Here is a 19,840-nt window from a genome sequence, read left to right on the forward strand (position 1 = left end):
GATGAAACATGTCCACAAGAAATTGGGGACCCAGGGCTGCTTAGAATTAGGGACAGAGAAAGATAGAGATAGAGAGGGAAAGAGGGAGGAAGGGAAAGAGGGATGGAGGGACAAAGGAAGGAGGGAAGGAAGGAAGGAAGGAAGGAAGGAAGGAAGGAAGGAAGGAAGGAAGGAAGGAATCATGGTACTATTTGAATGTTCTGTGATATCGGATATTGTTTGAGGAAGCAGCAAACTTTGACTAAATTCTTGTCTCTAGAAACGTTTAACTCATTGATTATTTCAATGCATATCAACATCATGCCCAGCTAAGGAGAAGGGAATTGCTGCTAATTTTTTACTAGCTTTGCCATCTTTGCCCCCAGGACTCCTGCTTTGAAGCAGCCACATTCAAATGTGCAGAAACCAATGCCTGGGCTTAAAGGCGGGAGGAGACAGCGTACGACAAAGTAAAGCTGAACTGTTCCTGTGCACAGGGCAGCTCCAGAGACCTGAGGCTTATTTCCATCAACCACAGATGAGAATCATCAATCCCTTTACACACATCCAGTGGCACACAGGCAACAGCGTAACCACACCCCCTCCTGTACTCCCCCCAGGCTGCTTGCGGCCAGTAGGGATTCACGTCACCTTTTCTCCTTAAAGCTACCCTGATGCTCATTTAACTCAGATTTCATTGGCATAAAAGTATTTATTAAACATGAAGAAATTTACTATAATTCCTGTTATAATCTCTATGAGTGCTGGGACCATTCATGGATTCAACAAATATTTATTGAATGCTCCCAAGGTACTAGGGAGAATCCCAGGTGATGAGGGTACAACACAGGCAAGATGCCCATGTGCAGGGCGATCGCTCCCATGGTACATTGTATTCAAGGCCTGTCATGGTTAGTACCTACCAAGCTCTCCATAGCTCTTGTTGAAAGAAGCAGGAAGTGAATGAACCATGTACCGGGTGAGACAGTGCTACCCAACGTCAGCCATTCCAGCTCCAAATTTGAAGGGTTTGGGCCCATCTGCTCCTGACTCTGGGACAGCTCTATTTTGAAACAGACTTAACCGTATACAGGGGCAATACTGGTTCACACTCTGGTGTTTCTAAAAAGAAAAATATATTTACTCTGTTTTGATAGCCCATTTTCTCATGATATTAAACCGGAAAAGGGAAAACAAGGAAGCTAATTTCTGGGAAATAAGAAGTAAGGTTTTTGGGGTGGCCGATTGGCTCAGGTGGTTAGAGTACGGTACTCATAACACCAAGGTTGCCGGTTCAATCCCCACATGGGCCACGGAGCTGTACCCTCCACAACTAGATTGAAGACAACTACTTGACTTGGAGCTGATGGGTCCTGGAAAAACACACTGTTCCCCAATAAAAAAAAATTTTTTTTTAAAGAAGTAAGCTTTCAAAAAGGTATCGAGGTGTTTAATGTGTGCCTGGCTTCACCTCCACACCTGAATGTCTTTGACACCTGTACAGAACGTTCAATTCATTTGCTATTTTGGTTCAGGTTTTTTATTTATAATGAACTATAGCATACATACACTGAACTATTAAGCACAGAGAGTGTGGGTAGCTTCCTGGTCATGATTCGAGATGTGCAGGGAGACTGTCTAACCCCAAACACCATGGCCCTTGCTTGAGTCTTCCTCTCCTGCCTGAATTTCCACTACCTATGTCAGTCTTTTATTTTAAGATCTTGCCCTCATCACAATAGCACCAGTGCCAGCAGACATTTATGGATTAGCTGCCATATGCAGAATTCTCTGCCAGGCCCTCGGCAAATTTTTCCAAAGGGCTCAAGTTAAACCACTGTTACTTATTGGGAGGTTACACACTCGTTATTGCTTGCTGCCATATCAACAGAGTTACAGGCTGATATGGAGAAGAAGCTAACACCTGGAGAGGGGAAAACACAGGACAAGTAAGCTCTGATTTGGATGAGCTTTGTCTTTGGAATATATCATCATAGCCATGCTATCGTGCCTCGATTTACAAAATAGTCATGTTCCTATTAAGGCATACTCACTCCCCCTCTCTCTTCCTTTTAAAATAAAATCCTACTTTAAATTAGCCTGGTGAAGCCCCACATGTAAATATATATATATATATATATATATATATATATATATATATATATATATATATATATGGCAAATCCTTGACTGTGTAAATTCATCTACTTGGCAAGTATTTACTTGAACATCTATATACCAAGCTCTGTTCTAATCACTAGGAAGTATCAGTAAACATAACAAACACTTCTGGCCTTTTAGAAAATATATTCAAGCAACAATTCATGTATTTAGTCCACTGCTGATGGGAAATTCCATAAATTTGATTTTAACTAACCAATGGGTTTTCTCAAAGTGGGGCCTTTAACAGCCAGTACATACTTGTCAAGACTTAAAGCATCCGTTCCAAGGACAGGCCCCTGGGTCTCATGCAGAGGCCGACTCATAGAGAAAGAGAAACCACAGACTCACACCTTTCAAATAATTCAGGCCTTTCTTTTAGGACGTCTCTTAGTTAAGTCATTATGAGAGAACTCCAACACATGATTCTCCTGCTGCTTAGCTATTCTCATCAGGGAGCGAGTGGTGAGACTCAGCAGGTTTTGTTGTGTAAGAAAATTATTTTCATTCAGGTGACAAGAAGGGGGCTTTGGGGCTCTAGGAGGAAGCCGAGCGTGGTGCATGGAGTGTGGACTTGGAGGACTGGCCACCTGGGTTCAGCTCAATCCAGCATTGCATGCATGCTCCCAAGTAATCTCTCTGGCCCCTCTGACCCTCTGTCTCTTCCTCTAAGGCTAACCACATGCACATCGGCACTATCCTGTCAGTCCTCACTGACAGCAGTTTCCCTTGTTCTCTGTGAAAAGGAAGTCGTGGCTAAGGCAAAGAGAGAACTGAGTAACCCTAACGAGCAGAGCAGTGTGCTTTGGGCTTTACAAAGGCTTTCTCATTTGATTGGTAAAATAAATCTGAACTACTAGGCGATCGTCTCTCTTCTTTACTGATGAGGGGAATAGCCTGGGTCCAACCAGAAGATAGAAACCACAGAGTGGGTTAAATAAGGGCAGGTCAATATCAAGAATTGTTCATTGCAATAGAAGAGTAACTAAGGTAGAGAGAAACACGATGGGGCTCTAAGGTGAGGGAGATCCCGAGGAAGGACAACGTGAAAGGGGCTCAGACCTCATTGGGGAAGATGCAATCAGGCCATCAGGTAGCAGAGAAGTTCACTGGTTTAGCCAGGCCAAAGCTGGTCTGGAACTGCTGGGCAAGCAATAGACCACCCTTCCACGTGCAGGTGGGAACAGATGGTGTCCAGGGCACTGGCAGGGCAGAGGCCAAGGCCTTCACATTGGATGGGCTACATGTGATGGGGGTAGGGAGAGGGAACAATAGTCCCAGAAATTTGGGGCCACAGGTGGCTGTGTACAGTCCACACGGGGGGCTTGTGGAGGAATCCTGGATGTTGATACAGGCAAGAGGCCTCCAGAGTGGGTGGGCCATGCTGAGCTCTGGTTTCTGAGTAGAGAGGGTTGCAGGAAGGTTATCATGAGGCCAAGGTTACAAGATCATGCATGGATGGACCATGTTCTGGGCCCCATGGCTGGGACAGGCTCTATGGGGTGGCTACACACCCCTATCGCCAACTGCCACCGATGTTGAAATGACAGGAATCCTCTTTTTCTTGCACTGTCCTTCCAGCACCCTCTGTGGACAAAGCTTCACAGCGAGCTCATCTGAAGAGACATGGTTAATGGAATTCTATCATGAGCAGAGCATCACTGACGGAAGCGCTCAGAGCTGAGAGTCAGGAAATTGAGAACTGGCACACGAGGTCGCCGATGTTCAGAGCTTAGGAGGTGCCCCAGGGTCCCACAGCCAATGGCGCAACCAGGATTTAAAGCCAAGCCTGTCTGGCCATTAAAGCCATTTCCAGCTTTTCTAACAAGAGAAGTTAAGACGAACCTCACCAAAGGGCTGGGAACTCCCCTAATTTAAACTCAGAATTTCTGAGCTCCTGAGACGCTTGGGTATAAGACTGTGACTATAAGACTATTACACGCAACGTGACCACTTCTTGATGGCTTCCTCAAGCTCTAAGTGCAGGGATTCTGTTTCCATTTCTGGATTTCCAGAACCTTAGACATAATGGGGACTCAATTAGTTTTGCTGAATGAATAAGCACATGAATGAACACAAGGAGGGGAAAGGGGAAATCAAGTTTAGTCACACTTCCCAACCTGCTTTTTGAAAGCAGCGTGAAGCTTGAAGACGTACTGCCTTCCCCCACAGCATTTTCCAGCCCCATCTCTAGTCAACATGCCTCCAATTCTACAGACACATTGTTTTCATTTGCTGGTTTCTCCCAGAACTCTGCTCCCTAAGTGTGTCTGCCACGGATCCCATGGACAGTGGGTGGCCTCATCGTCCCCCCGTGATGTTTAGGGTTATATGTCTTCATTAATGAGAGTGCCCCAGATGTCAACAAAGTCATGACACTAATTTGAGTTACTAACAATAGAAGGTGGTATGAGATAAGATCCCTCTTCTCAAATAGCTTCTAATCCCACTGAAGAGACAAGGTATACATGGAAAAGACAAGTAATAATTCCTGACAAGTTGTTCCAATGGCCAAATGGGGGTGGACCTTTACTACCATGCTGCCACAGGAGCGGAGGGAAGGTCCCTGGAGTCCTCCTCGTCCACGAGATGGACCAGATCCCTGCAGTGCAAAAGCCAGAGGTGGCACCCTTACCTTGTATGTATCAATTCTCAGATAACTCTTGGGCATTTCTGTGCAGTCTCAGAAAGCTTCTCTACTGATTAGCGTGGGCAGATAGGGTAGACGCTATTGGTTGGCTAACTCAGTAGCGTCCCCAAGTCCCTTCTCCCTTGCTTGCTACTTCCAGCTACAGAGGCTGGAAAACCGCTTTCTCTCCCAGCCTCCTGTGTAGTGAGACGGAGCCAAGGAGTCAGTTCTGGCTAGTGAGATGTAAGGGGAATTCCACTAAGTAGCTTCTGGGGGAGCTTTGCTTTCCTTATATACGGTGCAGATATGGTGGGCACTGTGTCTGCCCCTTTCCTTCTTCCTGTAATGAAGATGCGATGCCTGGTGCTACAGCTGTCATCTTCCAGTCCTGAGGCAACCAGCACAAGAATGAAAAGCCAACACACTACGTCTGGTGGCGCAGTCAGAGAGCAAGGAGTTGGGAGCTTGCAGGCATCCTTGAGCCCCTGGAAGAATGCTGAGACCTGCTACCTCCAGAATTCTTGTGAAGTGAACAAACCCAGGGCCTGATGTTTGAGGCCACTATCCGTTGGTTATTCTGTTCACTGCAGCTCAAAGCAGTCCTCATGGATACAGGAAGAAAATATATTGCTGAGAGATGAGGGGAAAGGCATGTGAGGTTCACCCTGGTGCCTTACTGGACGCACTGGGTGAATCTGGGGAGGGATTAGTTTGAAGGGCAGTGTCACAAAGGGCAAAGAGGTGGTCAAGTGCCAAAGTATCAAAAGGGCCTGAGGCCAGATGAAGGTGAAGTCGAATGGGGGTGGGGAGGGAGAATGGGGAAATAGGAGACCATGGATCATCAAAGGAGAAGCCATGATTTCAAAGGCCAAACACAACCACCCAGGGCCAGGAGGGTCAGCCGCTTAGCTCCTTGCTTCAGCTGGACAGTACTTCCATATGCCAACAAGCCCTCTCACTGAGTGATTTTCTTTCTCTAACTCCTGTTTCTTTTTAAGTGTTCTTTGAATGTTCTTCCCTCCTTATCTGGACTAGATACAAAGAGCACCGTGTCCTTCAGTGGTTGTCTACACATCATCAATTTGCCCCTGCGGTTCCAGGAATCTTTAAATGGGAACATCCCCACTCCCCAACCCCCTGGGAGGCTGTAGCCTTGCCCACAGCTAACCTTTCCTAAATATCTGCTGAGCCCTCACTGCAGGCACCGCCTCATACGGTCATTCGTCATTCTCGATAGATCAAATCCATACCACCTGGGCCTTCAACACTGAAAACAGCCCAGTCCCCAGCCAAAGAAAGCTTAAAGGCAACCTAAAATATTTCAGGAACTTGAGTTTATTTTTAGGAGTCGCCGGGTTGCCCAGAAAGAAGCTTCACTTAAAGGTTTTGAATGTTAAAGTAACACATAATAAAGTGGAGGACACTCCTCTGATGTCCCCAATCCTGAAACCCGATGCTGAACACCCCTGTCATTTGACCAGCTTATCTTCATTCCAGTCCCTCCTGGGACAAGAAATCTTCAGCCAGTTGGTGTTACAATCCTGTCCTGATTTCTTGAGAAAGTCGTAGCTTTTGTAAACTACCAATTTGATCTCTTGGTGGGAGAAGACAGCGTTTCCATGAGAAAAACCCTTTCCCAGGGCTAAGGGGCTCTGTGCATTCAGTGGAATCTGCCCGGTGACACGCTGTGAGCAAAAGAGCACTGGACCATGAGCCAGGAGCTGTGTGTGTTCATTGTGCCTCTCGGGTGATGTGAGGCAAGGGGCAGAACTACCACTATGCTAAGAATAATGATCACTGAGCCCAGTACAGCCCTTAACAGATGGCAGGCACTGCTCTAGTGCTTTGCATACATTCATGCAGGTAATGTTTGTAAAATGGCATAGACACATACACCTTGGGGACTATGGGTTGTGTCACGTTAGTAAGAAATATACTTGTACACATACAAGAGGACCATTTGGTGATAAACCTCTAAGTACCGTGGGTCAGAAAAGCAGCCATCTTCCTTCCCTGTCTGCATCTTTGTTTTCCTGCATCTGGGAGTGTGCTGAGAGATGAGAGGGGGAGCCTAGATTTCCTTAAGTGCAGCTGGGAGATATGCAAACCTAAGAAAAATGGAGTTGGGAAGGCCAGCGATTTTTCCTGAATTTCACAAGCATTTCTGAATAGTCTTCCGGTTTTTTGCTGTGTCATAAAGACACTGGAGTCGGATTAGTTGGGGAAAGGAAAGTGGAGTGGGGTGATGGAAAGAGGATCGGAAAACACAGGGTTTGGTCCTGGCTCCACTGGTCCATGGGAAGTGGCCTCGGAAAGTCACCGGATCTCTCTGAGGCTGTTTCTTCCACAGTAAAGTGAGAGGGTGGAGAGTATCTCTTGGCCAACACATCTCTGATGTTTTAAGACCTACTTCCACGTGAATAACACAAACACTGAAACGGGGCTTACACCTCACCTTCCATTTGGAACCCGGTTTTCCTTTGACTCCTTCTAGATCTAAGTCTATTAACTATGAGAGTTTTTAGGGGAAACAACACAGGGTGTCGCCACACGTAGACTGATCCAGAATGAGGCAGTGAGGCCCAAGAGAGGGTCAGGAGGACACCGTGGGCTGGAGAACGGGTCAGCGTGGGGAAAGCACTCCCTGGAGTCTTAGCTCTTGTCCTGCCTCCCTCATCGCTGCTTCGCCCTCCTCCATGCAGTAAGTAGACCGCACTGTGTCAGCACAGGGGCCCTGAACAGCTCTGGAGGTTCACAGATCTAGCCCAAGCCAGTGAAAACCATCACAGCCACAGAACGGAAGACCAGTGGCCATTGGCCCCCAACTTTGCTAACCCTTTCTTCTTTTCTTTTTAGCTGAGCCATCCTACCACCTGTTGGCAGCTCAGCGGCAGCTCAGCTTGGGCCATGAATCGAACCGGCGACCCTGTTGCTCAGAGCTCACACTCTTGAGCGAGCTCTTAACCAACTGAGCCACTTGGCCAGCCCTTTGCTAATTCTTTTTGGGACTGAGGAAAGCTACGGCTTCTTCTTCCTAGGAAATTTCATTTTACCCACACAATTTTGCACATAATTTCAGAGGTCTCCAGACCCCCTTGAGCCCATCGATCCCCATTTCAGGGCCCTGGGATCACAGAATGAGCCCCTGCTGTCGGTCATGAACTGAGCGTGGGTGAATGGTATGTTTACTTCCCACACACTGAAACTTCTTTGCAGACTTCGGACTGGATAACAAGCGGTGGGGGGGGGGGGGGGGGGGGGATTAAACCTTAGCCAGTTTCTAGGAGAGGATTTTCAAATTGATATCTCTCTTTACCATTTCTAGAATTTGTGAGCAAAATCAAAACCAAGGTAGTAGCAATTACCGTACTACACTGACAATAATACCTTGTACAGAGCAAGTTCTTGTAAACTTTAGAAACAGGAAGCACTTGTCATGGCTACTACGCTACTATTTCGCCCGTTCAGCGTGACTTCAAAGCATATGGTAAGGGTGGTATTTGGCACTTGGAAAATCTGAATATAAAAATAAATATAGGCAGGTCGCCTGTCTGTGATGGTCATTACCCAAAATGAGGAGGAAATGCAGGCTACTGTGCCAAAGATCACTTCTAGTAAGTAGGAGGACAACCGTATGTCTTCAGGTTTGGCTTCTGGTTAAGCAAAAATACCCCCTTAAAGAGTACAGGTCCAGGAGGGTACAGTTTCCCAGGGGGCCAAAACAGTTACTAGGTTAGATTCAGAGACAGCTTCTTTCAGCAGGAGAAATAAAAGTTCTTGGAATAGTGAGATCCGTGAGAGGAAGGACAGGGTTAGTTGTGCTCATCTTGGTGCCAGGCACATAGTAGGTGCTCAAAAGATAGGTCAAAAGTAGTGAACACCTGTCCAACCTGTTCTTGATCCAGTGTCAACACAGGCAGGAAGGCTATGCCCCTGGGCAGCCTGGTTCTCTTCTCATTCTCTGTCAAGTTCTCTGTTGAAACATCGATCTCCCACCTGGAAAACTGCCCGAGGGCCCTGTGCTTTGGTTAATATGTATGTTCTACCAAACTATAACTCTTCTTTGTCACTCATAATTTGGTGCTGGGTTAGCCTCGGTCTTCTTTCGATTGAAACGGAAGCCATTGGTTCTCATTTGAGTAGAGAGAGAGAAGCACCTCTTGTTTTCACCATGAACCATTGAGGTTTCCAATATATACTACCCAGAAGACATCAGCATAGTTGTATCGTGACCACCAGGCACCGAAGGCAGTGATATCCAATTGACCACATGGGTACAGAGTTGTAAAATCACCAAGTGTAACTGAAGGGTTAAGTTTAACACCTGTACTTGAAAGATGAAGGGCATCAAAGGCAGGATGTGGGCAGGAGCCTGGTGCAGAGTCGACTGGAAATTCAGGGACCTCCTTTGATGGAGCCATCAAAATCTACTTTCCCCTTGTAGGTGGAAGGAAAAAGAGTGATTCACAAAGAAGTTTCTGGGAAGCTGAAGTTGTTGGGGAAATGCTTTGAGAACCAAGAAAGAAAGACAGTGTCTGGGATTCAATGCAGTGATTTGAGCTAGGAAAGTGAAAAACATGCTTAGCTGATATCTGCACTTACAGCAGTGGGAGAAGTCACACATATACATCACTTCTCAGATGCATGAGTTCATGCACTCTCCTTATTCTTTCTCTGGAACTGATCTGGTCTTTCTCATAAGCTCCCGATCGCAGGTAGAGGCTTGGGGAATGAGTGGACAGAGTTTCGCTCTGACTGAGCCAGCCTCTGACCCAATAACTTGAACAGTCCTTAGGCAATGCACAGGCCTTTAGCACTGCTCACTGTGACCCTGCCCCTCTGGAGGCTGGTGTCTAAGCTACCCACACCGGTAGATGGGTGAGGGGCTGGTCCCCCTTCCTCTAAAGGGACACAGGGAAAGATCACTGTTTGCCTTAGCTGATTCTAACACAATGGTGAAGTCAGTATAAATGTGTTCTCTAGGCCCTGACTCCATCTCTGTCAGGCTTCTTGTCCCAGCATCTCTGAAGGGGATGTTCAAGACTTGGGTACCCTTGTCTAAACCCTCACTCACTCCTGCTGTCTGATGTACTGTGAAGAAAGGAACTTAGAAAACGCCTATCTCAAGAAAGCCCCAATTTAAAAATTATTATCCTGTTTCAACAAAAATAAAACAAACACCTGTTTCTTTCCATTTGCTTTCCTCAGCACGACCCTAATCACCCGTTTCCCCCTCACCCTGTAGGTGGCCCTGGTCTCCCAAGCTGCTTTGGAAGAAGGTTCTGGAGGCAGAAATGAGAAAACAAACATTTTTTTTTCTGATGCCTCCCTGTACTCGCCACTGGCAGCTGTATTAGTTTCCTAGGGCTGTGGAAACAAATTACCACAAACTGGTGACTTAAAACAACACACATTTATTCTCTCAGTTCTGGAGGCCGGAAGTCTGAGATCAAGGTGTCCTCAGGCCACGCTCCCTTTGAGGGCTCCAGGGAAGAATCCTTCCTTGTCTTCACCTCATCTTGACTAATGACTTCATCTTAACTAATTACATCTGCAAAGACCCTGTTCCAGATAAGGTGGCTGCTGAGGTTGCAGGTGGACATCCATTTGGGGGGACACTACTCGACACACTGCAGCCACCGTTCTTTCCCCAGCCTGTCCTGCTGGTCCTCCCTCCCCCTGGTCTCCAGCTGGCCATCAACACCCAGCAACAAAGCTTTGTCACCTCACTGGGTGGTGTGGACTTGAGATGAGAGAGGGCTAGAATGATATTCTAACAGCAGGACAATTACAGGGAGGCTGGCATTGTTCTGGAAATTATGTTTGCTTCTGTGATAAGCAAAGTCTGTCAGGAGAGTGGAGCTCAGTACCACCAAGGGGTTATTTCTCGTCACTGCCTTGATCTCATGGAGGCTGGCGTCCTGGAGCCCAGCCCTCCAGACCCTGTAAGCAGTCAGTCCCCTCAGAATGTGCTTAAGGGACCTGCCCAGGCCTGAGCTGGACGTCCTTCCTTCTGCTGATGAAGAGGCAGTGACTGGGGAGTTCCTTATGCTTGTTGTCAGATGTAGACCCTGAATTAGAGCTCTTAGAGATGACGAAGGAGTGAACGGTTCTCGTCATGGTGATTTTCCTACCCAACAGTTTGATGGTAAATGTTAAAGCACTTGTTTTTAAAATATCACTTGAGAAAAATGCCCGAAATCTCAAAGCAGTATCAAAATACCTGTGCTGACTCAGAAAGATCATTTTTCAAGCATCAGCAGAAAGGGGAACTTACAGAATTTGCTATCTTACCTCCTGCCCTGCCCCCACCCCACCCACCTCAGCTCTGCAGATGCGGTGGAGGCAGTACATTGGAGGGGGTGGGAGAACGTGCCTCCTCATGTTTCTGTCTTGCCTCTTTAGGTAGATCTAATTCAGTTCGATAAATAATATTGACAGGCACTGTACCGGGTTTCTTCCGGGCATTCGCAGATGAATCAGACCCATATCTGTCTCCACGTAGCTCATAGTACAGCCCAGCTGGGCAAGCCAACAGCTGTAATATACAGTAAATGTTAGCAGAGAGAAGGATAAGGCATTATGGGAGAAAGCCATGCTCCTTCAGGTTGAGGAGAAGGGACAAGCGCATCAGGGAAAGATCCAGACTCCATTGATTTGCTGCCTATGCATTCATATTTATTAACAATTTTATCCATCAAATCCTTGTTGAAAGGTGTCCGTGGGCCAAGCCTGAACCTCGCTGCTGGGGAAAGAACATCACCAGTGAAAGACTCTGTCTTCTTGAAACTTACTTTCTATGTTAAGGAGGTAGACAAGGTCAAGGAGGTCAGCAGATGTTTTATAAGGAGAGAGGGCTGAGGAAACAGCATGAACAAAGGCACTGGGACAGGCAAGTGCTCAGTTACCCAGAATGACTAGGATGTGGGGGGCATGGAGAGGGAAGGGTGGGAGCAGGGAGACCATGTGAAAAGAGGCTAGAGCTGATGCACTGCGCATAGCACTCAAATTGACTCCTACAGTGAGAGGGTCCACCACAGTCTGACAGGGGCTGGGAGGGTGTTGTTTTAAACAAGAGAATGGCATTCCCAGATTTAGGTGTCAGGAAGAGTGTTGGAGTCGCACACGGACAGTATCTTAGAAAAAGGAGACACTGGCCCAAGTTGTCTAGAAAGCCACCTATGGCCACTGTCCAGATAAAACAGTGAAGCCTGGGCTACGGTGGTAGCCGAGGAGATGGAGAGTGATGTGTGTTGAATCAAGTCTCCCCACACACACACCCCCTCCAAAAAATATGGTCAAGCCTACCCTGTGGCACCTATGCACGTGACCTTATGTGAAAATAGAGTTTTTGCAGATGCAATCAAGTTGAGATATGGTCACACTGGGTTAGAGTGCGCCCTAATCCGATAACAACTGGTGCTTTTATAAGAAGAGGAAAATCTGGACACAGAGACACACAGGGAGAAGGCCGTGTGGCCATGTGAGCACAGGGACAGAGGCTGGAGCGATGCAGCTACGAGAGGGAGGCATGGGACGGCTTCTTCCTCAGGGCCTCCAGAAGGAACCAGCCCTGCCAACGCCTCGATTTCAGACTCCTGGCCTCCAGAACTGTGAGATGATCCATTTCTGTTGTTTTAAGCACTCGGAAACCCATACAGAGAGGAAGACCCTGACTCAGGAGCCACTTTAGAGGGAGAATGGGCAGGATTCAGGGACTGGAGGCGAGGAGTGCAGCAGGAACCCCTCTGGCATTCCCAGCTCAGGAATTCTACTATAGGCTCTTTGAAGGGTTGAGACACCTGCTTGCTATAATGCTTAATACACTAAGTAGATGCTTAATACACATGTGTTAGCTCAGCTGTCATCTTTGGGCTATAACAGAGGCACTGTACAACTTAGTTATTTGTGTCAAAGTCCCACAACGGGGGTCCAGGGGAAAGGTGAAGGCAGCATGCCCAGGGCTGCTAGACGGGGCAGAGTCGGTTCAGGATTCGTGACTATAGATGTCTGCTGTTCCAGTCCCTGATTGCAAGGGCCTGGGAGGAACACTAGACACCACGGTGGAGTGCAGTGTAATGGATGCCACGGTTCACCTCTCTCTGTCACCACAGGCCACATCCTGAACTTTGTCCTCAGCCCTGATCATAAGACAGACAGACAGTAACATCTCTGAGTGCACTGACCTGGAGACACGCCTGTTCCCAAATGATGTGGGAGCCCTGCCCCCCATCTGCAGCATCCTGCCAGGTGTCCCCTACCTCCCCTTCTCTTGAGGATCCTGGGCCCTCGTGATGAGTGTCTCTGCCACCTTAGTTGGTTCTTTGGATCAGTCATGGGTTAAGAGGCTTCTCTGTCTTCCCTTTTTCCTTTTCCCAGAGGTATGGAGATTTGAGGGGCCTGGCTGGAGCCGGTAGTGGGGTGGGGTGTTAACTAGCCTGGTCCGTCCACCTTGGTGGGACTCCACCAGCTCAACACGTGTGGAGCAGGGCCTGCAGGGTGCAGACTTAGCATAGGACAGGTCTAGAGGACAGGAACTTCGAAGTTCCACAGAAAACTGGATATTTGAGTTGATCTGAGCCTTTGTGCAGAAAAGGAGGATGGCACCAGAGGAGCCCAGGAGAAGCTGGCCTCTGCTTTCCCTGTGTCTTCCTGCCCTTGCTCTTCAAGATGAAGGTGCCTCAGAAGAGAAACTGGGGCCTAAAAGAGCAGCCTGAGGGGCCACTCCAGCTGCTTGACACATTTCGCTTTCTCCGACTTCAAATCCACCAGCCTCTGTTCAAGCTAATCCTTTAAGTTTCTGTGTCCTCTGAAAAGCACAGCATAGTAGCAATGATGAGGCCAGGTCCCGCTATGGATTAGCATATTCATGGCTCAAACCTTTCTTGCCTTCCTCTAATCTTCCTGTTGCCCATTCCAAGCCCACGAGTCCTCAGGGGGATGGAACTGCCACTCAGAAACTTGAGATGGGGAGATGGAGGGACTCAGAGACCCTAAAACAGGCACTTCCTTTCCATTGCCTTGTTGTTGAAGGAATAGTACACCACGGTCGCTCAGCTAGTATTTCCTTCCTGCTCTCTCTCTCTCCAGTCAAGCAGAAGGGGAGGTGATTCCTCTCTGCCTGGAGGGTGGGGTGGTGGTGATGGTGGTGAGTGAGAAACAGGTCTGCCCTGAATTCAAGACTCATCTCTTGGGCATCAAAATGTCTAAAATCTTAGGGGAGTTTAGAGGATTCTCAAAACAGAAGCTTTAGAGGGGGGCCGACACCCTTCCTAAAGGAGCCCCCACTTCACTTCGGACCCTGCTCTGTCTTTATAGCACTCATGACTATGGGTGCCACAGGTGCATTCATTGTCTGTCTCCTCCACTGGAAGGTAAGCACCCTGAGGATGGGACTTTGCTCACTGTTGCGTCCCTGGCACAGAGAAAGGGGTCTAACAGATGGTGGTGTTCGATAGATATTTGTTGGATGAACAAAGAATGTGGAAGGAGTATTTTGACCAGAGACTGACATCCCCTGGTGAGAGATAGATCTGCGGGCCTGGGAGTGAAGGCAGGAAAGAGGGACCTGGGGTGTCTCTGCTCCCGGTGTCCAGGCCAGTGCTGCTGCCGGGGAGTCAGCAAGAGCCTGGCGGACGTGGCTGTTTGGCACCCTGCAAGATGGGCCATCAGGCTCCTCATGTGGCAGAGAAAAAGCAGGAGCCACCAGACCTGAGCCACATGGGCCAGGGTAATGGTCTCCTCTCAGAGGTGACCTCATGGACCAATAGCACCAGGACGGTACATGAGAACCTTCGAAGACTCAGGTGATCATTTCCTGCAGTCTGCAGGTGTGTGCTCAGAATGGCAGCGTGATCCCTGATATGTCTTGCACCCGAGTGTTGGGCTAGACGTTTTGTTGCATAGTATCTACCTCTCTTCGTTAATGATACGAAGAGCAGTCAGAGGGATGGTGCAAGGACCATGCTGTTATCGTACACGTGTGTGAAGCAAAGGAATTTTGGACAGCTGGGTTTTTTGGGGGGGAGTGGGGGGGCAGGTAGAGGTGTCCAAAGGTATATTGAGCATAGCAGGAATATTCTAGTATTTGCCTGGCCCTTAGCTGAGTTTCCTCCCACTATTTAGGTCAGTGATAAGGCCCTCTGCAGGCTCCAGCCCCAACCTACTTCCTGACACCATCATCTATACTCACCTGGCTCCACCCCAACTGGACCTTGCTTTTTCCTAATAGGTCCCCTCAGCCAATCAGTGCTCTAATATGAGCACTTTTAATTCTGGCTACTTACACTGGAAGCTTATATGTTCAGTAAAAACGGGTCAGGTCAGAGTCTATTCTTGTGAGCTCTTAGCAATTAGGCTCACTCACAATTTAGATTTGGAAGTCATTAACCTGCATTCCTTTAACATCTATGTTAAAACTCACCTGTTCATGATCACAGCAATTAGCTTAAGTAAGCAAAATAGCATTGAGATCGACATCACATCTGGGCACCCACAGCGGCTGAGTCCAACCACTTTTTGCTTTACTCCATCATTTTCTCCCCCTTGTTAATGTGTGAGGTCACAAAAGAGCAAAGATAAGCACCGTGGAATTCTGACCCATGCCAAGTTGTCCGAAAGGAAGGAATTCTTACATAGGACTTGGAAAAGCACCATTTTTACCAATATCACTTACTCATCGAATTATTAGTGTAGAATTTATCAGCTCTGGAAAAGTCCTCACCAACCAGGTGGCGAATGTATCTTTTATCGTCTGGTGAGAAGTCGCAGACCAGACTTGTTGGGTAGATTCCCAGAGGCTGGGAAGGACATGGCTGGAGGCTGATGAGCCTTGTCATCTCAGCAGTGATGCCCATTTTGGAGGAAGTCCTCTGATCCCCTTGCTCTGAGAACTGGCCTGATACTGGCCTAGCTGTTGGTATATGGTTCTATTATAACTAGGAAGGTCGTGGGCTTATTTCTTGACTATTTATTTTTTGAAAAAAACTATCAGTTTATTTGAGTAGATAATAAACACACACAGACACACGATATACAAAATTCATGAGGTACATAGCGAAAGAATATAGAGGGACCATTAAGTGTCTCTCCTACCCCCGCCACCCTCTCGGTCTCCATCACCGGAGGCAACCACAGTTATCAGAGTTTATTTTCATTCTAAAGAGAGTTAAGGAACTCAGACCTAAAATGGAATTGAGAAGCTAGGTAATGTTATGTTTGGGGCTCAGGGCTTGGAGCCAAGCAGACTCTGTTCAAAGCCAGGCTGCACCACCTCCCAAGCCAGAGCCCAGACAGCAGCAGGGTTTATCTCACTGGGTTGTTGAGATAATTAAATCTCCACAGAGCTAACCCATTGAAGTCTTAGCACAGCCCCTGACACATAGTTCCACTCAATAACCGGCAGCTATTTTTAGCTATTGAGTAATTGGGTGTGGTGGGAGGGCGGGGTGGGGCAGATTGAATACTTTCTGGGAAAAGCCCTAAGCCTTTGTGGTCCCTGGAAATCCCTGGGAGTTCGTTAGAAATGCAGAATCCCAGGCCCCGCCCCAGACCGTCTGAATCAGGCATCAGACAAGCTCACCAGTGATCTCAGTGCGTGGCAGGGTTTGAGAAACACTATCCTGTATGAGCCCTGGAGGGTTGGGATTCCCGGCCTCTGGGGAGGCAGCCATGCTGCAATCTCTCATGATGAACACTCATGACAAAAATACTTTTAAGGGAAAAGCCGTGGGCCCCTCATCTGCCCAGCGTTTTGTACATACGATTTCCCAAGCCCAGTAACCTGTGACCTCTGCGGCAACTGGAATGTGTCCTGTTTTGTCCTGTCGTCTGACAGTAACCTGATAGATGGCTTGAGGCAAAGTGGCATGTTGTTTTGAAAGTGATACAAGAGACACAGTGGAGCCTGCCCAAAAAGCAGCAGGGATGCCAGGATGCCAACTGGGACACTAGGGCCCTGGCCGTGGGGGGCTTAGAGCTTGTGATTAGAAATAAAGGCTGCATGAGGTGAGGGCTGGGAGGTTATAGGGGGCTCCTGGGGTGACAATCGCAGCTGTGTGCCACTCATTCCAGACCGGTAGACCTTGGCTAGGAATACATGGCATACAGGAAGCAGCCCTTTCCTTTAAAATAGAATTACATACTACAATGGGGAGTACATGTCATTATATATATTTGTCGAGACTCATAGGATGTACACCACCAAGAACAATCTATGGACCTTGGGTGACAATGATGTGTCAGTGGAGGTTCATGATGATAACAAATGTACCATCTGGTGGGGGCCGAGGCCGTGCACGTTTGAGGGCAGGGAATATATGAAAAATCTCCGTGCCTTCCGCTCAGTTTTGCTGTGAACTTGCTGTAAAACAGAAAGTCTATTTTTTTTTAAAAAAAAAAAAAGGAGAGAACATTACATTTTGTCACTGGTTCAGCTGAGGAAGAGAAAAGAAAACCAAGGCTGAGGCCTCGGGCAGCTACTCTCTAAAAATCACAATTGCAACAGAAATAAGGAGGAGCTGGGCTGTGCAACCCACACGCGGCTTTGGCCACACGCGGCTGGTGAGTGTTTAAAATGTGCCCAGTGCAACTAAGGAATTGAATTTTAAATGTTATTGAATTTTCACTAATGTACACATAAATTAAAAAATGAACATGTGTGATTCAGTTAGGAAAAAATTCTAAGTAGGTTTGGAACAATTTGGGTATGGGAATTGATGCTTTCAACTGTTAATTTAATGAAATCATAATACAGATCAATGTATAGTCATTGAGATGTGATGTAAGTATAAAACATACACCAGATTTTGAAGACTGAATACCATCAAAAGTAAAATATCTCATTAAATAACTTTCATAGGTGACTTATTAAAATAATATTTTGGTTATACTGAGTTAATAGAATATTAAAGTTTATTTCACTTTTGCCTTTGAACTTTAAAAAAAATGTGCGTTCTAAAAAAAATGAAAATTACCTATCTGGCTTACCCTCATTATACTGCTGGTGGGAATGTAAAATAGTGCAGCTGCTTTGAAAAACGGTATGCGAGTTCCTCAAAAAGTTAGAGTACCCAGCAATTTCACTCCTACGTATTTACCCAAGAGAACTGAAAATGTAAGTCCACACAGAAACTTGCACATGAACGTTCATAGAGGCATTATCCGTAATAGCTGCAAAATGGAAGCAGCCCAGAGTGCCCATCCTTTGATGAATGGATAAAAATAAGTGAGGTGTCGCCATACAGTGTAATATTCTCCAGGAATAAAAAGGAATGAAGTATTGATAGGTGCTCCAACATGGATGACCCTCGAAAATATTATGTTTAGCGAAAGAAGGCAGACACACAAAAGCCACATATTGTATGATTCCGTTGATATGAAGTGTCCATCCAGAGTAGGCAAATCTATAGAGGCAAAAATCAGGGTTTGCCAGGGGATAGGAGTGAGACGGGAATAGAAAGTGACTGTTAATGGGGATGAGGTTTCTTTGGGGATGATGAAAGTATTCTGGAAACAAACAGAGGTGATGGTTGCACAACTTGTGGACATACACAAATATGCATGTGCAGCTTGCCTGAAATTTCTGTTGGTCAGTGCTGGTTTAGATGAAACAACAGTTTCTTTCCCATCTATCACTGGGGAATTCACAGAATTTAGCCAGAGTTAATCAAACATGGGCGATTTCTGCTGCCCCCACCCCCTCAGGGGACATTAGGCAATGTCTGGAGACATTCTTGATGGCCAACAGTGTCGGGGATGAGAAGCAGAGATTGCTACTGGCCAGAGAGGCTGCTAAACATCCTACAGTGCACAGACTTACATGACAAAGACTTATCGGGCCCCAAACATCAGTAGTTTCATGTTTGAGAAGCCCTGCATTCGAGGCTGCTCAGAGGATCCCAGCTTTCTTTGCACCACCTCAGCCTCTTTGACCTCCCTGAGGTCATTCTGGGCATGATCTTCCCACAACACTTTCTCCTAGAGTCCAGTCACATGACAGGCATTCTCAGGCCAGGGGCTCCTCTGGACACGAGTGATTCTGACGGTTCAGAGACATTCTAAACCGAGTCCTGAAAGGGCCCAAAAGTTCTAGAGTGGATTAGCTGTGGAGCCCATGACTCTGTCCTTACTCTCTAAGGCTTCCTGCTTTCCAAAGTGTTACACTTCTTTAAATTAAGCTTGCCTAGGCTGGATAGGTTGCCATTTTTCTTACTGTTTTCCATGTCCGATTTTCTCAGCCAAAGACAACTGGAATTTGCAAAGTCTGTGTCATGATCGGGCTCTTTCTGTGATGACTGAAGTAAAAGCCTGAAGAAGGCTATCCTGACTTGCTTTGAGGTACTTTGTGTTGAAATGATCCTTTCTGCTGTATTAGTTTCTTATGGCTGCTGTAACGAATTACCACAAACGTAGTAGTCACTTAAATCAATACGGATTTATTATCTTACAGTTCTAAAAGTCAGAAGTTTGACATGTATCCCACTGGGCTAACATCAAGGTATCAGCAGGGCTGCATCCTTCTGGAACCTCCAGAAGAGAAACCCCTTGACTTCTCCAGCTTCTAGAGGCTGCCCACATTCCTTGACGCGTGGCCCCTTCCTCCATCTTCAAAGCCACCAACATGACATCTTCAAATCTCTCTCTGGCTCTGACCCTTCTCCCTCTCTCTTTTACTTAGAAGGACCTTTGTGATGACATTTGGACCACTGGATAATCCAGGCTAATCTCCTCATTTCAAAGCCCTTAATTTATTCACACCTGCAACGTACCTGCTGCCATGTGCAGTAATATTCACAGGTTCTGGGGACGCCAGCATGGATCTGAATATGGTGGACCTACTTTTGTTCTGCCTACCACACTGTCACCTGGACCTGCATACTCTGCTGGGGTGGTCCATCAGCCAGCGTCCTGTCACCCTCATTCCACAGAGAGAAGAAATTGGGACATATTTGCTTTTCCAGAATCGTGGAATTTTCCCAGTCTGAATGTTGAGGTAGTTAAATGCAGCTTTTCTGGATCCTAATTCTTAGGGCCCTATGCCCCAAAATGGTCAGTGAGAGATTTATCTGTTAC

The 19,840-nt window shown here is 47.0% G+C and overlaps 1 protein-coding gene across 2 annotated transcripts in view; it reads right to left on the reverse strand.

The window, feature by feature from the left end:
- ALPK2 (alpha kinase 2) overlaps nt 1–19,840 on the reverse strand; it is a 128,804-nt gene that overhangs the window by 36,816 nt on the left and 72,148 nt on the right. The gene's annotated exons all lie outside the window — the stretch shown is intronic.

Source organism: Hipposideros armiger, unplaced genomic scaffold (genome assembly GCF_001890085.2).
Source record: "Hipposideros armiger isolate ML-2016 unplaced genomic scaffold, ASM189008v1 scaffold_52, whole genome shotgun sequence".
In the NCBI taxonomy this organism is placed as follows: Eukaryota; Metazoa; Chordata; class Mammalia; order Chiroptera; family Hipposideridae; genus Hipposideros; species Hipposideros armiger.